The following is a 13704-nucleotide window of genomic DNA, read 5'->3' on the forward strand; positions in this document are numbered from 1 at the left end:
CTCAGCCACTCGAACATTTGCCATAAACAGTCATTTAGCAAGGAGTAGCCAAGGCTGGGTGGATTGTGGAGGAAAGTAAGCTGAACTGTGATGTGATGTGAAGGGCTGGCGGTCCGGCACCTGACCAGTCATTGCTAACGTGTCGTGGTCAGATATACAATATTTTACAATCAGGCGGACCTTTTTTCGTCTCTCTCTCTCTCTCTCTCTCTCTCTCTCTCTCTCTCTCTCTCTCTCTCTCTCTCTCTCTCTCTCTCTCTCTCTCTCTCTCTCTCTCTCTCTCTCTCTCTCTCTCTCAACCTGGTGTTGGGGGGGGGGGGGGGCGGCGGGGGGGGGCCGCGCCCCGCCCGTCACCGTGCAGGCGGGGGTCGGCGGCCGTGTGGCGCCCGTCCCTCTGACGCGGAGGCTTGTCGCTGCCTTTTCATCGTGGCAGCGATGATTGAGAGGCTCGTCTGTGTGAACACTCAGGTTGTTACTCGTAAGAGACGGACGCCTTTATAGTGGACGATGCCGGCTGGTGGTGGATGTGGGTGTGGCCGGTCTAGTTCACAGTTGTTTTTTTTTTTTTGGGGGGGCGGGGAGAGGAAAGAGAACATATCCCATGGGAGGTGTGATTCAGGCAGGCTTTGTGTCACGCGTGCACGGCAAGTATCGGGACAAAGAAAGTTGCAGTTACAAGGACAGAAAGCTGTCCCGGGAGGTTGATACACCAAGAGATGGCCGAGGCGGGAAACGACTGTTATCACCGTACCGAGCTTATCGTTGTCAGCATCCTGTCGAAGACCCTGCTAGAACCAGCAGCACACACACACACACACACACACACACACACACACACACACACACACACACACACACACACACACACACACACACACACGGGACCCTGGGTTCGAGCCTTGCGGTGGTCCCCGCCTTCGTGGCACCTAAAGGGTCGTCGGCCACCAGCGAGGATGGAACATCGATTTTTGTTTGTTTGTGTCTGCCACTCCTTCCATCCCTTGGGCCTCGTACTGACGGACATACCTCTGCTTAGGCAAGACAACACTGCCATTACCACTAGCTAGCAGTAGCAGGCTTGTGTAGGTGTGTTGCGTCTCTCTCTCTCTCTCTCTCTCTCTCTCTCTCTCTCTCTCTCTCTCTCTCTCTCTCTCTCTCTCTCTCTCTCATTAACTAACTGTGGCATAATCTTAGGCCACACTTAGATTATGCTGTCCAGTTTTGGTGTCCACACTACAGAATGGATATCAACTTGCTAGAATAAGTTCAGGGGAGGATGACCAAGATGATTCAGGGGCTGAGGAACCTCCCATATCAAGATAGGCTGAAACATTTCAACTTACATTCACAAGAAAGACGGGGAGATCTGATAGAAGCATTCAAATGGGTCAAGGGTTACAACAAAGGTGATATAAGTAAAGTACTGAGAATTAGCCAGCAGGATAGAACACGCAGTAATGGATTTAAATTAGAAAAGTATAGAGTTAGGAGAGATATAGGCAAGCATTGGTTTAGTAATAGGGTGGTGGGGGAATGGAATAGACTCGGCAATCACATAGTGAGTGCAGGGACGATAGCTTGTTTTAAGAGTAGACTGGATAGCTACGTGGACGAGGATGACAGGTGGTAGTGGAAGGGAATCTGGGGCTGCCCTATGTAGACCATTGGGCCTCTTGCAGTCTCCCTATGTTTTTTGGGCCTCTTGCAGTCTCCCTATGTTCTCATGCAAGTAACTTCGTTGACTGCCAGGGCGCGAGATATTTATACTGAATAGCAGCACGTCCGTTAAGGCCACATCACCGCGCGCTCACACCCTTCCATTCAACCTCGTAGCCGCACATGCTTAACACAGATGAGTTGCAGGACTTTCAAAGGCAAAGCTCTCCGATCCCTTTCCAAAGACGAAACATTCACGTGAAAGTCTTTGCCGCTCGGGGAGAGAAAAACGATACCGCCATGTAGTTTTTTCCCTCGGATTTTAGTTGATTATAAGATTCGTAATTTTTTCCTTTAGTTATTTTGGTCTAGACTAGTTGGTTTTAGTTTATGGATCGAAACTTTTATCCTTCCTTTCTTTGTGTGTGTGTGTGTGTGTGTGTGTGTGTGTGTGTGTGTGTGTGTGTGTGTGTGTGTGTGTGTGTGTGTTTAGCGAGCCCAGGAAAGGTGCATCGGGATGGAGGCGGTGTCTAGATCCCCTGGGTGTTCCTCGGGGTGTGGCGGGGCGGGCGGGGAGAGGCAGGCAGTAGGGCCCAGGGAGGGTGTGGTGACCTCGTTTTTGCCGGAGGGATTGAGGTCAGGATCTCGTCACCCCGTCCTGCGCATGAAACGTTGTGCTTTGTTTTGTGAGACGCTGAGGGGAATTTTTGTTGGAAACGTATTGTTGCTATTTTAAGTTCGTCGTCGTAATATTAAAATGAGATAAACACTGACAATAAATCAAGAAAAGCGTTAAACTTTTCCGCGTTTTCTGTATACGTTTTGTGTTTTATTTGCTTACCCGTGATGTGTTTGTGTGTGTGTGTGTGTGTGTGTGTGTGTGTGTGTGTGTGTGTGTGGCGGGGGAATATCCAGGAGCGAGGAACTGAGATAAAAGTATAGTCTCGTCACCTTCACAGCACCTCCCTTGGGTTTCTCATGCACTGGGCAATAGTTTTTAATAATGCATTGCATGTTATGGATGATCACGGAATAATGATGAAAATAATAACAGTTAAATATACATGCACCGTTCTTTTATCCACACCTTCATGATAAAACTGAAGACACGAGACAGAACGGCAGACAGTGGATGGATGGGAGAAAGCGGGCACTGGATAAATGTGGCGTGGGCGGGACAACCTTTCATCGATACACGCACAGCCAATCCGCCCTCTGATATGCTCGTAGCCTCTGATACAAGCACGGTGCCCGATAGTGAGCAGCAGTGTAAGGTTTGATCTACACATAATTGCCGTCTTGCGTCACTTGTATCGGCGTTTCTCACGTTCATGGCGAAGAAGCCTTGTCACATTACCACTAGGGTCATAATACATTCCCTGGAAATATTAAGACAGTATCCACGGAATCCTTATTATATGTGGATGTGCAAGTCCAGAAATGTTTGAGACTGGCCCCAGGTCCTCGCCCACCCTCGCGTCGTCCCAGGTGCCGTGGCTGAGGCTTTGCACTGCAGGATTGAGGTTGATCGAGCCACGAGGAGAGGCCTGCGTGACTGCCCTGCCCCGCGTCATCATTGTCCCTTTTTAGCTGCAAGTTGTGCTCGCATCCACGTGTGTGTGTGTGTGTGTGTGTGTGTGTGTGTGTGTGTGTGTGTGTGTGCTCGCGCGCGCGCGCGAGAATGTATATATGTATGTATGCATGTATGTATTGCATGTGCCAATTAAACTATGATAGGAACAGGGCAGTAATTGAGGCAGTGATAATAGCCCTCCATTACTTCAACTGGAGTGGTGTTTTGCCCCCCGTGCCTGGCCTCCATGCAAGGTCTGTCATCACTGTCATCAGTCAGTCACACGCCCTTTGAACACACACACACACACACACACAGTGGCCACCGCATGGTGCCCTTGGTGGCAGCCCCACACGCGGGTGGATACGATCACCGTCCAAGGCCTGACTGTTTGACCACATGTGTCAGCGCATCGCTTCCGTGTGCTCCCTGATTACTTTGTTCAAAAGAATATAAAATGAATATCTGTTTAGTCAGGTGTCTTCGCACGATAACATACAACTAACGGAAATGGGTTTCCGACAAGATACCGCGACAAAGTAAGATTTTCAGTGTATCCGGGTGTTAACAAGTAAAAATAGTGAGACTGGCTGGCGATACAGCGCGCGCGCGCGCGCGTGTGTGTGTGTGTGTGTGTGTGTGTGTGTGTGTGTGTGTGTGTGAAAATATCTTTGCGTTGCGAATGGCGACCACACTGAGGATTCAAAAGGCGTCATTAAATGATTTTTTTCCTCCACTTGCTTCTGCCTCCTCTTCATCCTGTCATTCCGTCGTTCATGGACTCTTATTAATTTCAAGGACGCATTCAGAGCCTCCGCCTCGTCATCTTCTCCATATCGTCAAATAAACTCCATCGATCCCTCTCAAAAGGATCAGTATAGTTTGTCTGAAGTGTTCGTGTTTGCTTCATGCACTCGAGGCTTACTGAGGCGAGAGTCACACGGAGGCTGCAGCAAAGACGATTCGAGGCGGCCTGGCTGCGAGGAGAAGGAAGAGGGGCGCCGCGGGTGAAAGGTTGCGTCCCGCTGAATGTTGTTGGCCAAGAATTGCATCAACTGACCCCCATCCCCTCATCCCCCCTCACCCCACTCAACCTCACTCATCTCAGCAACACTCATACCCATGGAGGCAGTGTACTCTATGCCCCCTCTACCCCTGTCTCAGTACTCCCTCTACCCCCTCTCCCCAGCACTATACACTAATGTCCTCTCCCCACTCCCCCCCCCCAAAAAAAAAAATGATGCTTCTTCCTTTCCATCATGTATATCTTAGCCACGTCAAAGTTACCCTCCTCTCCTCCTCCTCCTTTTCCTTTCTGTTCCTTAAAAAAAAAAAGAGAAGAGGGTCTTGGGATTTGCCAGATTTTTTTTGTCATGATGTATATATTTCGACGGGTTCCTGAAAAAGACTAGGCCTAACATGATCCGAGGTCAAGGTCATATCCCGTATTATGTACTGAGTCCGGCCCACGGGTTATCCAGACCGTGGCCCAGCCGAGTGTTGGCGTCACGGGCCGAGGACCTGACGGGGTGAGGGAGGGGTCTCGTGTGGGGTTTAATTAATGAATACATAAAAGTGTTTTTACATTCGTGTGGGCTTTGAGCGTGCTCCCGGACCTTAACACTGATGCCCGCCAGTTGAGTCGATATTGTATCATTTGTAACGACAGTTCTTATTGTTGTAGTAGTAAAAGAAGAATTAATTATAATGACATTCTTCATATTTCTGCTAGTAGTAGTAGTAGGGGTAGTAGTAGTATTTGTGGTAATGGCGGTGAAGAAAGTAGCACCAGTAGTAGTAGTAGTAGTAGTAATAGTAGTAGAATTAATAATGATTGAGAGTATAAGAAACTGTTAATGATAAGACAACTGCAAGTGGTGGTGGTGGTGATGATGATGATAGTAAAAATGATGATGGTGATAATAATGATGAAAATAATAGTAATAATAATAATAACTAACATGGAACCGGAACTCGGCCAGCTGTTACGCCACACCACACCAAACACCTGTACAACATCCGTCACGGGGTTGCATTTCGACACAGCGAACGCGATCATACATTCGGACGCTATGCATGAGGGCAGATCACCAACACGGGCACACACATTGCACCATCTGTCCCCGAAATTATTGTACAGGGAGATAAAAAAAAAAAGGAAAACTCATGGCTATATATTACATTGTACTTATTTCCCATGCGGTTGTTTGCTTCTTTATTTAGTGTGGCTGTTTACTATGCTTTTTTTTCTATTCTGTTAGTGATGTAGTTTATTTATTTATTCATTTGTTTATCGTGAGGCGAGTGACAAGTGGCAACATCCATGACCCCAAATTGGTAAGACAGAGCAGGTGTAGCCGTGTAGGTGTAAGTGCCAGTCTGTTTAGGGGCGGGCACGGGGTAGTGTGGGCCGCAGGAACAAGTACAGGGAGGTGTGACGCGTTGAGGTGAAGGGCTCCCAGGAACATTGACATTGGTTTGCCCTATAAGGTGTGTGTTGTGTGTGGTGCCGCGGCCTCCTCACGACCCTCATGATCCCCGCCCCCTTCCTCTTACCCTCTCCACTTTCTCTCTCTCTCTCTCTCTCTCTCTCTCTCTCTCTCTCTCTCTCTCTCTCTCTCTCTCTCTCTCTCTCTCTCTCTCTCTCTCTCTCTCTCTCCCCCCCCTATCTATATAAGGCACCGTGACTGACAGGTTTGAGATACTTAAAACCCTTTTATATAATTTTATGACCTTTCTTGAAAAATCATCCTCTACTTTTCTTCTTCTTCTTCTACTACTACTGCTACTATTACTACATTTACTACTACTACTACTACTACTACTACTACTACTACCACAACCACCTTTTTCCTTCTTTCCCTCGTTCATTCTTTTCAGTTCATGCTATCAGGCAGAATTAAGATATGAATTCAGAGGAAGGAATTATTATTTCTTTGTAGCTATGCAGGTTAGGGAGGCACTGGGCTAGAGGGGCTGGACGGTCTCTCTTGTGGTTAGAAAGGGAAAGGTATTGGAGCTAGGGTCGAGGAACTAGTTTGCCCGACCTCTACCTTACTATTTATTCCCTTCACCTCAAACTTTTTTTCTTTTTTTTCCGCCCATCCCTCTCAACGGCCCTGCAACTACAATTACCCCTCCCCCCCTCCTCTCACCCCCAGCCTGTCGCTCTGCTGTCTCTGGTCTTACTTTCTCCCTTCCCCTCGCCTATACACACACACACACACACACACACACACACACACACACACACACACACACACACACACACACACACACACCGAATCAAAACACCTCTTTGTCCAAACCTGACCACTCGTTTTGGGCATAATTTCTACCCCTTTTTTTGTAGTAGCAAGTGGGTTTTTTTCCCCTCTAGTGTAGTTTGCCCTTGCCCTACCTCCTTGAAATGATAATAAAAAAAAACTTTCCTTGGGTGCGGGATAAGGACGAGGATTGCGATTGGAGAGACGATGGACCATATTCTTAACCTGTCCGCTGCGATTGGCACGGATTTGGCTTTCACTGGTGGCCTGGTAATAAACCGTCCCAAGTCTTTCTCTGCCCCTGTGGTGGATAGTGGAGTGTTTCCCATGTGGTATTGGTATGTTGGATATCCCCTCCCAAGCTGCAGGTCTTAACATTTTTCTTCATTGAATTGTAGCAGACACGTTTTATTCCACTCCTGTAGCTTAGTGAGGTCTTCTGCTAGGAAATCCGCAGTCAAGGGGTTAAACATTTGGGCGACCAAGCACACACATTTGACAAGGCTTTCGTACCGTAGGAGTTCTGGGCATTTACAGAGGTAGTTTCATGACCCTTCTGATAGTTTAATCGTTCCTTTGGACCATGAGCCTACAAAAAAAACTCGTTAAAACCCAGTTACTCTCCTTTTAGCATACAAAAAAAAACTCATTAGAACCCAGTTACTCTCCTTTTAGCATACAAAAAAACTCATTAGAACCCAGTTACTCTCCTTTTAGCATACAAAAAAACTCATTAGAACCCAGTTACTCTCCTTTTAGCATACAAAAAAAAATCGTTAGAACCCAGTTACTCTCCTTTTAGCATACAAAAAAACTCATTAGAACCCAGTTACTCTCCTTTTAGCATACAAAAAAAAATCGTTAGAACCCAGTTACTCTCCTTTTAGCATACAAAAAAAAATCGTTAGAACCCAGTTACTCTCCTTTTAGCATACAAAAAAAAATCGTTAGAACCCAGTTACTCTCCTTTTAGCATACAAAAAAACTCATTAGAACCCAGTTACTCTCCTTTTAGCATACAAAAAAACTCATTAGAACCCAGTTACTCTCCTTTTAGCATACAAAAAAAAATCGTTAGAACCCAGTTACTCTCCTTTTAGCATACAAAAAAACTCATTAGAACCCAGTTACTCTCCTTTTAGCATACAAAAAAACTCATTAGAACCCAGTTACTCTCCTTTTAGCATACAAAAAAAAATCGTTAGAACCCAGTTACTCTCCTTTTAGCATACAAAAAAACTCATTAGAACCCAGTTACTCTCCTTTTAGCATACAAAAAAACTCATTAGAACCCAGTTACTCTCCTTTTAGCATACAAAAAAACTCATTAGAACCCAGTTACTCTCCTTTCAGCATACAAAAAAAACTCATTAGAACCCAGTTACTCTCCTTTTAGCATACAAAAAAACTCATTAGAACCCAGTTACTCTCCTTTTAGCATACAAAAAAACTCGTTAGAACCCAGTTACTCTCCTTTTAGCATACAAAAAAAAACTCAATAGAACCCAGTTACTTTCCTTTTAGCATACAAAAAAACTCGTTAGAACCCAGTTACTCTCCTTTTAGCATACAAAAAAAAAAACTCATTAGAACCCAGTTACTCTCCTTTTAGCATACAAAAAAACTCGTTAAAATCCAGTTACTCTCCTTTTAGCATACAAAAACAACTCATTAGAAGTTTAGAACCCAGTTACTCTCCTATTCGGCTTTTGGAAACAATTTAAGTAAGCGTTGAGAATACCGACCAGTAACTATAACTATAAGTGAGGGTAATGATCAATGTGGCACCAGCAGTAATCTTACATCGGGTCCCACGCGTGCATCCGGCTCGTCTAAATATGGGGTCACACTTTATCAGATAGGAAGGTATTTTTTGCGTGTTTTATCTTTTTATTTTGATAATGTTTGAACTCGATAAGTTGATATACGTGGCTGTCTGACTTGGCTTCCTGTTGCTTCATTCTCCTTCATTTTGTTTTTTTTCGTCAACTTTCTTCGCTTTTCGTAATTTCCCGTCCTTCATTTCAATATACTTTTGCCGTCTCGCTTCACTTCCGTTTCCGTCCAACTTTTTCTTTCCACATCTCCTAACTCATTTCACAACGCCCATCTCACCACTTCGCCCCTTCAATCCATTTCAATTTACTTCACTTCAGTTCCTTTATCTCTTTTCATTTTCCTTTTTTTCCATCACTTTATTTCATTGTCCCACTTTTTTTTTCACTTCTTCTCCATCTCATTTCACAACTTCCATCTCACCACTTAATCCCATCCATCCATCCATCCATCTCACTGCACTATTCTTCCTTCCCATAATCTCTTTTCATTTTACTTCACTTCGCCTCATTTCACTCACCTTTTTTTCATTTCCATCTCATTTCCCATCTTTGTTGGTGCCGTTAGTGAGTGTTCCGAGTGCTAATTGGTTCACGGTAGAGAAAAGTCATATCCGTCAGGGTTACTTTATTCATAAAAAAAAACATACACAGGTCATGGGCACAAACGAGACTCATAGGAAACATGTTTATGTGTATATGCGTGTGTGTAAATGTTGAACTGTGTAGGTAGCATTTATGTGTTGGTGTGTATAGTAAACATTGTGTAGAATTGGACAACAGGAGGACATGGACAAAGATAAACGAGTAACAAGAAAGACAAACATTGAAGACGCACAAGACAGACAGGGAGACGAGGACAGCGACAATGAAAATACACTTAACGAGTCTGCGCTGCAGCGCCACATTTTCTTGGGTCCCCGGGGAAGCAGAGCACACGGCTTTCAGCGGTGGCTGTCTCACCCCTTCACCCCATCCATCCATCCATTTCACTCCACTTTTCATTTCCTTCATCTTTTTCCATTTTTCTTTTTTTCCACCTCTTCATTTCACTCTGTCCCACTTTTTTTTTCATATCTTCCATCTCATTTCCCATCTCACCACTTCACCCCTTCCATCCATCACCTCACTTTTCTCATTCCCTTCAACTTATTTTCCTTTTTCCTTCACATTTTATTTTACTTTCCCTCTCATCACTTTACCCCTGCCATCCATCTCTCCTTTTTCCATTCAACTCCATTTCTGTTCCTTTCTCCACTTCTCGCCCCGCCCCGCCTTTCCTAACACCCACTGCTTACCAGGATCAAAAGAAGGTTAGGTCTGGGTAGGTTTCTTTGTTATTATGCAAGGGACGTCACGTGATTTCTGTTTAATTTCTGTTTACTCGGCCTCGTTAAGTCGTAGTAAATGCGTGGCCTTCACAAACAATGACTATGTCGCTGCGGAAGGAAGGAAATGCATCACCCACTTACTCACGCAGGCGGCCACTAGGATAAAACACACATTGCCACATTTGATGATTATGTCACTCAGTTTTATTTAGCTTTATCCCACGTGTCTTAGGTGTGATTATTAGCTTTTGCCTTACCTGTGTTATTTCGTCACCTGTGCTCGTCATCATGAAGCGAACATAAGTGGATGAATTACCTTTATCGCCTCCCCTCCTCTCCTCCCTCACTCCTTCATTTTTTTTCACTTCGTTTCGTTAATCTGTTGTCTTTATTGTTCTTGGCTTTACCTGTGTTGTTTTGTCACCTGTTCTCGTCATCAGGAAGCGAACATAACTGACTGGATTACCTTTATCGCCTCTCTTCTCTCCCTCCTCATCGTCTATTGTTTTTTGTTCCGTTTCTTTAATTTGTTGTCTTTATTGTTCTTGGTCTCACCTGTGTTGTTTCGTCACCTGTTCACGTCATCAGGAAGCGAACATTACTGCCTGAATTACTTATATGTTTGCCGCCTTCCCTCTCCCTCCTCCTCCTCTTCCTTCATTGTTTTTGTTCCGTTTCTTTAATGTGTTGTCTTTATTGTTCTTGGTCTTACCTGTGTTGTTTTGTCACCTGTTCACGTCATCAGGAAGCGAACATTACTGCCTGAATTACTTATATGTTTACCGCCTTCCCTCTCCCTCCTCCTCCTCTTCCTTCATTGTTTTTGTTCCGTTTCTTTAATTTGTTGTCTTTATTGTTCTTGGTGTTACCTGTGTTGTTTTGTCGCCTGTTCACGTCATCAGGAAGCGAACATTACTGACTGAACTACTTATCTGTATTGCCGCCTTCCCTCTCCCTCCTCCTCCTCCTCCTCCTCCATTGTTGTTGTTCCGTTTCGTTAATTTGTTTTCACTTTCTTTATTGTTCTTGACCTTACCTGTGTTGTTTTTTCACCTGTACTCGTCATCAGGAAGCGAACATTACTGACTGAATTATTTGTTTTAATCACCTCTCCTCCCCCTTCTCCCTCCCTCTTGTTTCCGGTTCCATCTCTATTTCAATGTAGGTATTTAACTTTTTCTTTATTCTCCTTGGCCTTACCTGTGTTGTTTTGTCACCTGTTCTCGTCATCAGGAAGCGAACATTACTGCCTGAATTGCTTTTATTTTTTACCTCTCCTTCTCTCTCCTTCCCCCTCCCATTCCTCTTGTTTCCGGTTCCATCCCTATTTCAGTGTAGGTATTTAACTTTTTCTTTATCGTCCTTGGCCTTACCTGTGTTGTTTTGCCACCTGTAAACGTCATTAGAAAGCAAACGTTTCTTCCTGAATTGCTTTTATTTTTTACCTCCTTCTCTCTCCTTTCCCCTCACCCTTCCTTGTTGCCTCCTCCGTCCTTATTTTTCTATAGGTACTTAACTTACTTTATTCTCCTTGACCTTACTTGTGTTGTTCTGTCACTGTTGTCGTTATCAGGAAGCGGATAACGAACTACTTTTATCACCTTCCTCTCCTCCCCGTTCCCTGTTTCCTGTTCCGTCCCTATTTGGTGCAGGTATTTAACTTGGCTTTACCTGTGTTTTGTCACCTGTTCTCGTCATCAGGAAACTAATATCACTGCCTGAATTACTTTTTTCGCCTCTCCTTCCCTCTCTCCCTCCCTCACACCCTTCCTTGTTTCCTGTTCCCTCCCTATTTAACTTTTTCTTTATTGTCCTTGGCCTTACCTGTGTTATTTTGTCACCTGTTCTCGTCATCAGGAAACGAATATTACTGCCTGAATTACTTTTTTCGCCTCTCCGTCCCTCCCTCCCTCCCTCCCCCTTCCTTGTTGCCTGTTCCGTCTCTATTTAACTTTTTCTTTATTGTTCTTGGCCTTACCTGTGTTATTTTGTCAGCTACACGTCATTAGAAAACAATCATTACTTCCTGAATTACTTTTTTCGCCTCTCCTTCCCTTTCTCCCTCCCTCTCCCCCTTCCTTGTTGCCTGTTCCGTCCCTATTGAGGGGCTATTACACTGGGCAAATTTTCCGTGGATCTTCAGTTAAACCACGATTCCCGCTAGCGTGGTTCTCATTTGTTTCTTGTTATTGTTGCTGCTGCTGATGATGAGTAATACCGTTGTCCTCTGGTGAAATCTACCGTAGAAAACCACGGAAATATGAGAACCACGCCGGCCGAAATCGTGGTTTGACTGAAGATCCACGGAAAATTTGCCCAGTGTAATATCCCCTTTACGGTGTAGGTGTTTAACTCTTATCTTGACTAAGGATCTGGTTATCTGTACCTTTTTTTCTTCTCACCAATCTGTCACGTGTTAGTCACCCTGCATTGCCTCACCCTTATCGTGTGGAGTTCATTAGCTTATTGCCACGCCTGCACTCTTTGATTCCTCGTCTCCGCGTGTTGCAGTTGTAGTTAAGGTTTAATATAGCCATCTCTTTTGGCATATTTTCTTTTGCCAGAGCAGCGTTTGGCGTGCTTTCTCTCTCTCTCTCTCTCTCTCTCTCTCTCTCTCTCTCTCTCTCTCTCTCTCTCTCTCTCTTGCTGTAAAAAAAAAATGCAAGTCCCACGGCTCGTATTTCGGTCATGTTTGTTTTATTTGCGTGTTTTGTGATTAGAGAACTTATTTTTTTCACAGTACGATGTATATTTTGGTAACCGTTCTTTTACGTGTATATTTAGTTTCATCGATGTTTTTTACCTTTTCTGTTTCCGCAAGGCATTTGATTTTTTTTTCTCCCTTTGCGAGAGATGTCAACACTGTACAAGCTCGTGTGTAGTGTTCCTTGTCTGTTTTATTGCTCTGCGTCACACTGCTTCTTACCCACCTCTTCCCCCTCCTCCTCCTCCGTCCATCCTCCTTCACCGCTGCCCACTCCTTCCCCTTCTCTCTGCTTCATCTTCCTTTCCTATGCCCCCACACCTCCCGCCATTCCATGTCTACATCTATTTTCGCCTCTATTTTCTTCTTTTTTACTTTATCTTTTCCTTGTCAGTCTATCGGAATAATTTGTTTCATTTGGCGGCACTTCCCTCCACTCTTATTTTCCTCTTGTCCCTCCCGTCCACACCCCGCCCTCGCAGCTCCCTGAAGACCCATTCACACCCCTCGTCCCGCCATAGTTTGCCGCTCTATTTGCACCAATTTAGTGATTGTGGTCTGAGATTGTGAGTGATCCAGGGAACTCATGCGGGGCGACGGCTGCCTAGGGGGTTTAGTCCTTGGGGAGACGAGGATAGATAGAGGAGGGGGAGATAGAGGGAGCTACTGGTATGGACTCGATTGTCGTGGTTTGCAGGAGTGGTAATGGTGGAGATAGTGGCGGTGATGGAGACTGGTTGGAGACTGCCACCCGGTTACCTAGTGTCTGTCCCTCCTATCCATTCACTCCGCTCCCACAGCCACGAACTGAGGAAGCTGAAAAGTAAATCGACAGCCGATATTTCCTTTCCTCCTCACCGAACTCACCCCCAGAGCACCTCTCCTCCGTCTCGATCATATTCCCCTCTCAAGGATCGTTCGTTCCTAGCCGAGCATCACGCGAGGGTCTTGGGCGTGGTGTTAGGACATAGGAGCGTCGTGTTTACTCCTCAGGCCACGGGTGCCACTCCCCTCCCCACCAGCGCCCCGCCTCGTTGCCCACTGTAACATTCCCACGACTCAGGCTAGGGCGAGGGAGCGAGGCTTAGCTTGCGGGCCCGTATTCTTAAGAATAATATTGTGGACTAAGGACCGTATTTTAAAACATTTCGTCGCCCAAGTTCACATATTTGACATGGTTTTCGTAGGACCTGTAGGCCTTTCCAGGGGTAGTTTTATGACCCTGGTGGTAGTTTGACCCTTCTTCTGTGCCATGAACCTTAAAAAACACTCATGAAAACACGATTGATCCCCTCTTTGACCTTTAGAAATAGTTGATGTGAGAAGCGATGGTGTTTTA

General features: G+C 45.2%; 1 protein-coding gene and 1 long non-coding RNA gene across 8 annotated transcripts in view; one reads left to right on the plus strand and one right to left on the minus strand.

Moving 5' to 3' along the window:
- Positions 1-13704, plus strand: part of LOC127005791 (talin-2-like) — a 170707-nt gene that overhangs the window by 67119 nt on the left and 89884 nt on the right. The window lies entirely within an intron of this gene.
- On the minus strand, positions 5898-11911 carry LOC127005799 (uncharacterized). Its single transcript, XR_007758922.1, has 3 exons — positions 10374-11911; positions 7905-10216; positions 5898-7861 (listed from the first exon to the last, which is right to left on the minus strand). It is a non-coding gene; the product is annotated as an uncharacterized LOC127005799 (long non-coding RNA).

Source organism: Eriocheir sinensis, chromosome 31 (assembly GCF_024679095.1).
Source record: "Eriocheir sinensis breed Jianghai 21 chromosome 31, ASM2467909v1, whole genome shotgun sequence".
Taxonomy (NCBI): domain Eukaryota; kingdom Metazoa; phylum Arthropoda; class Malacostraca; order Decapoda; family Varunidae; genus Eriocheir; species Eriocheir sinensis.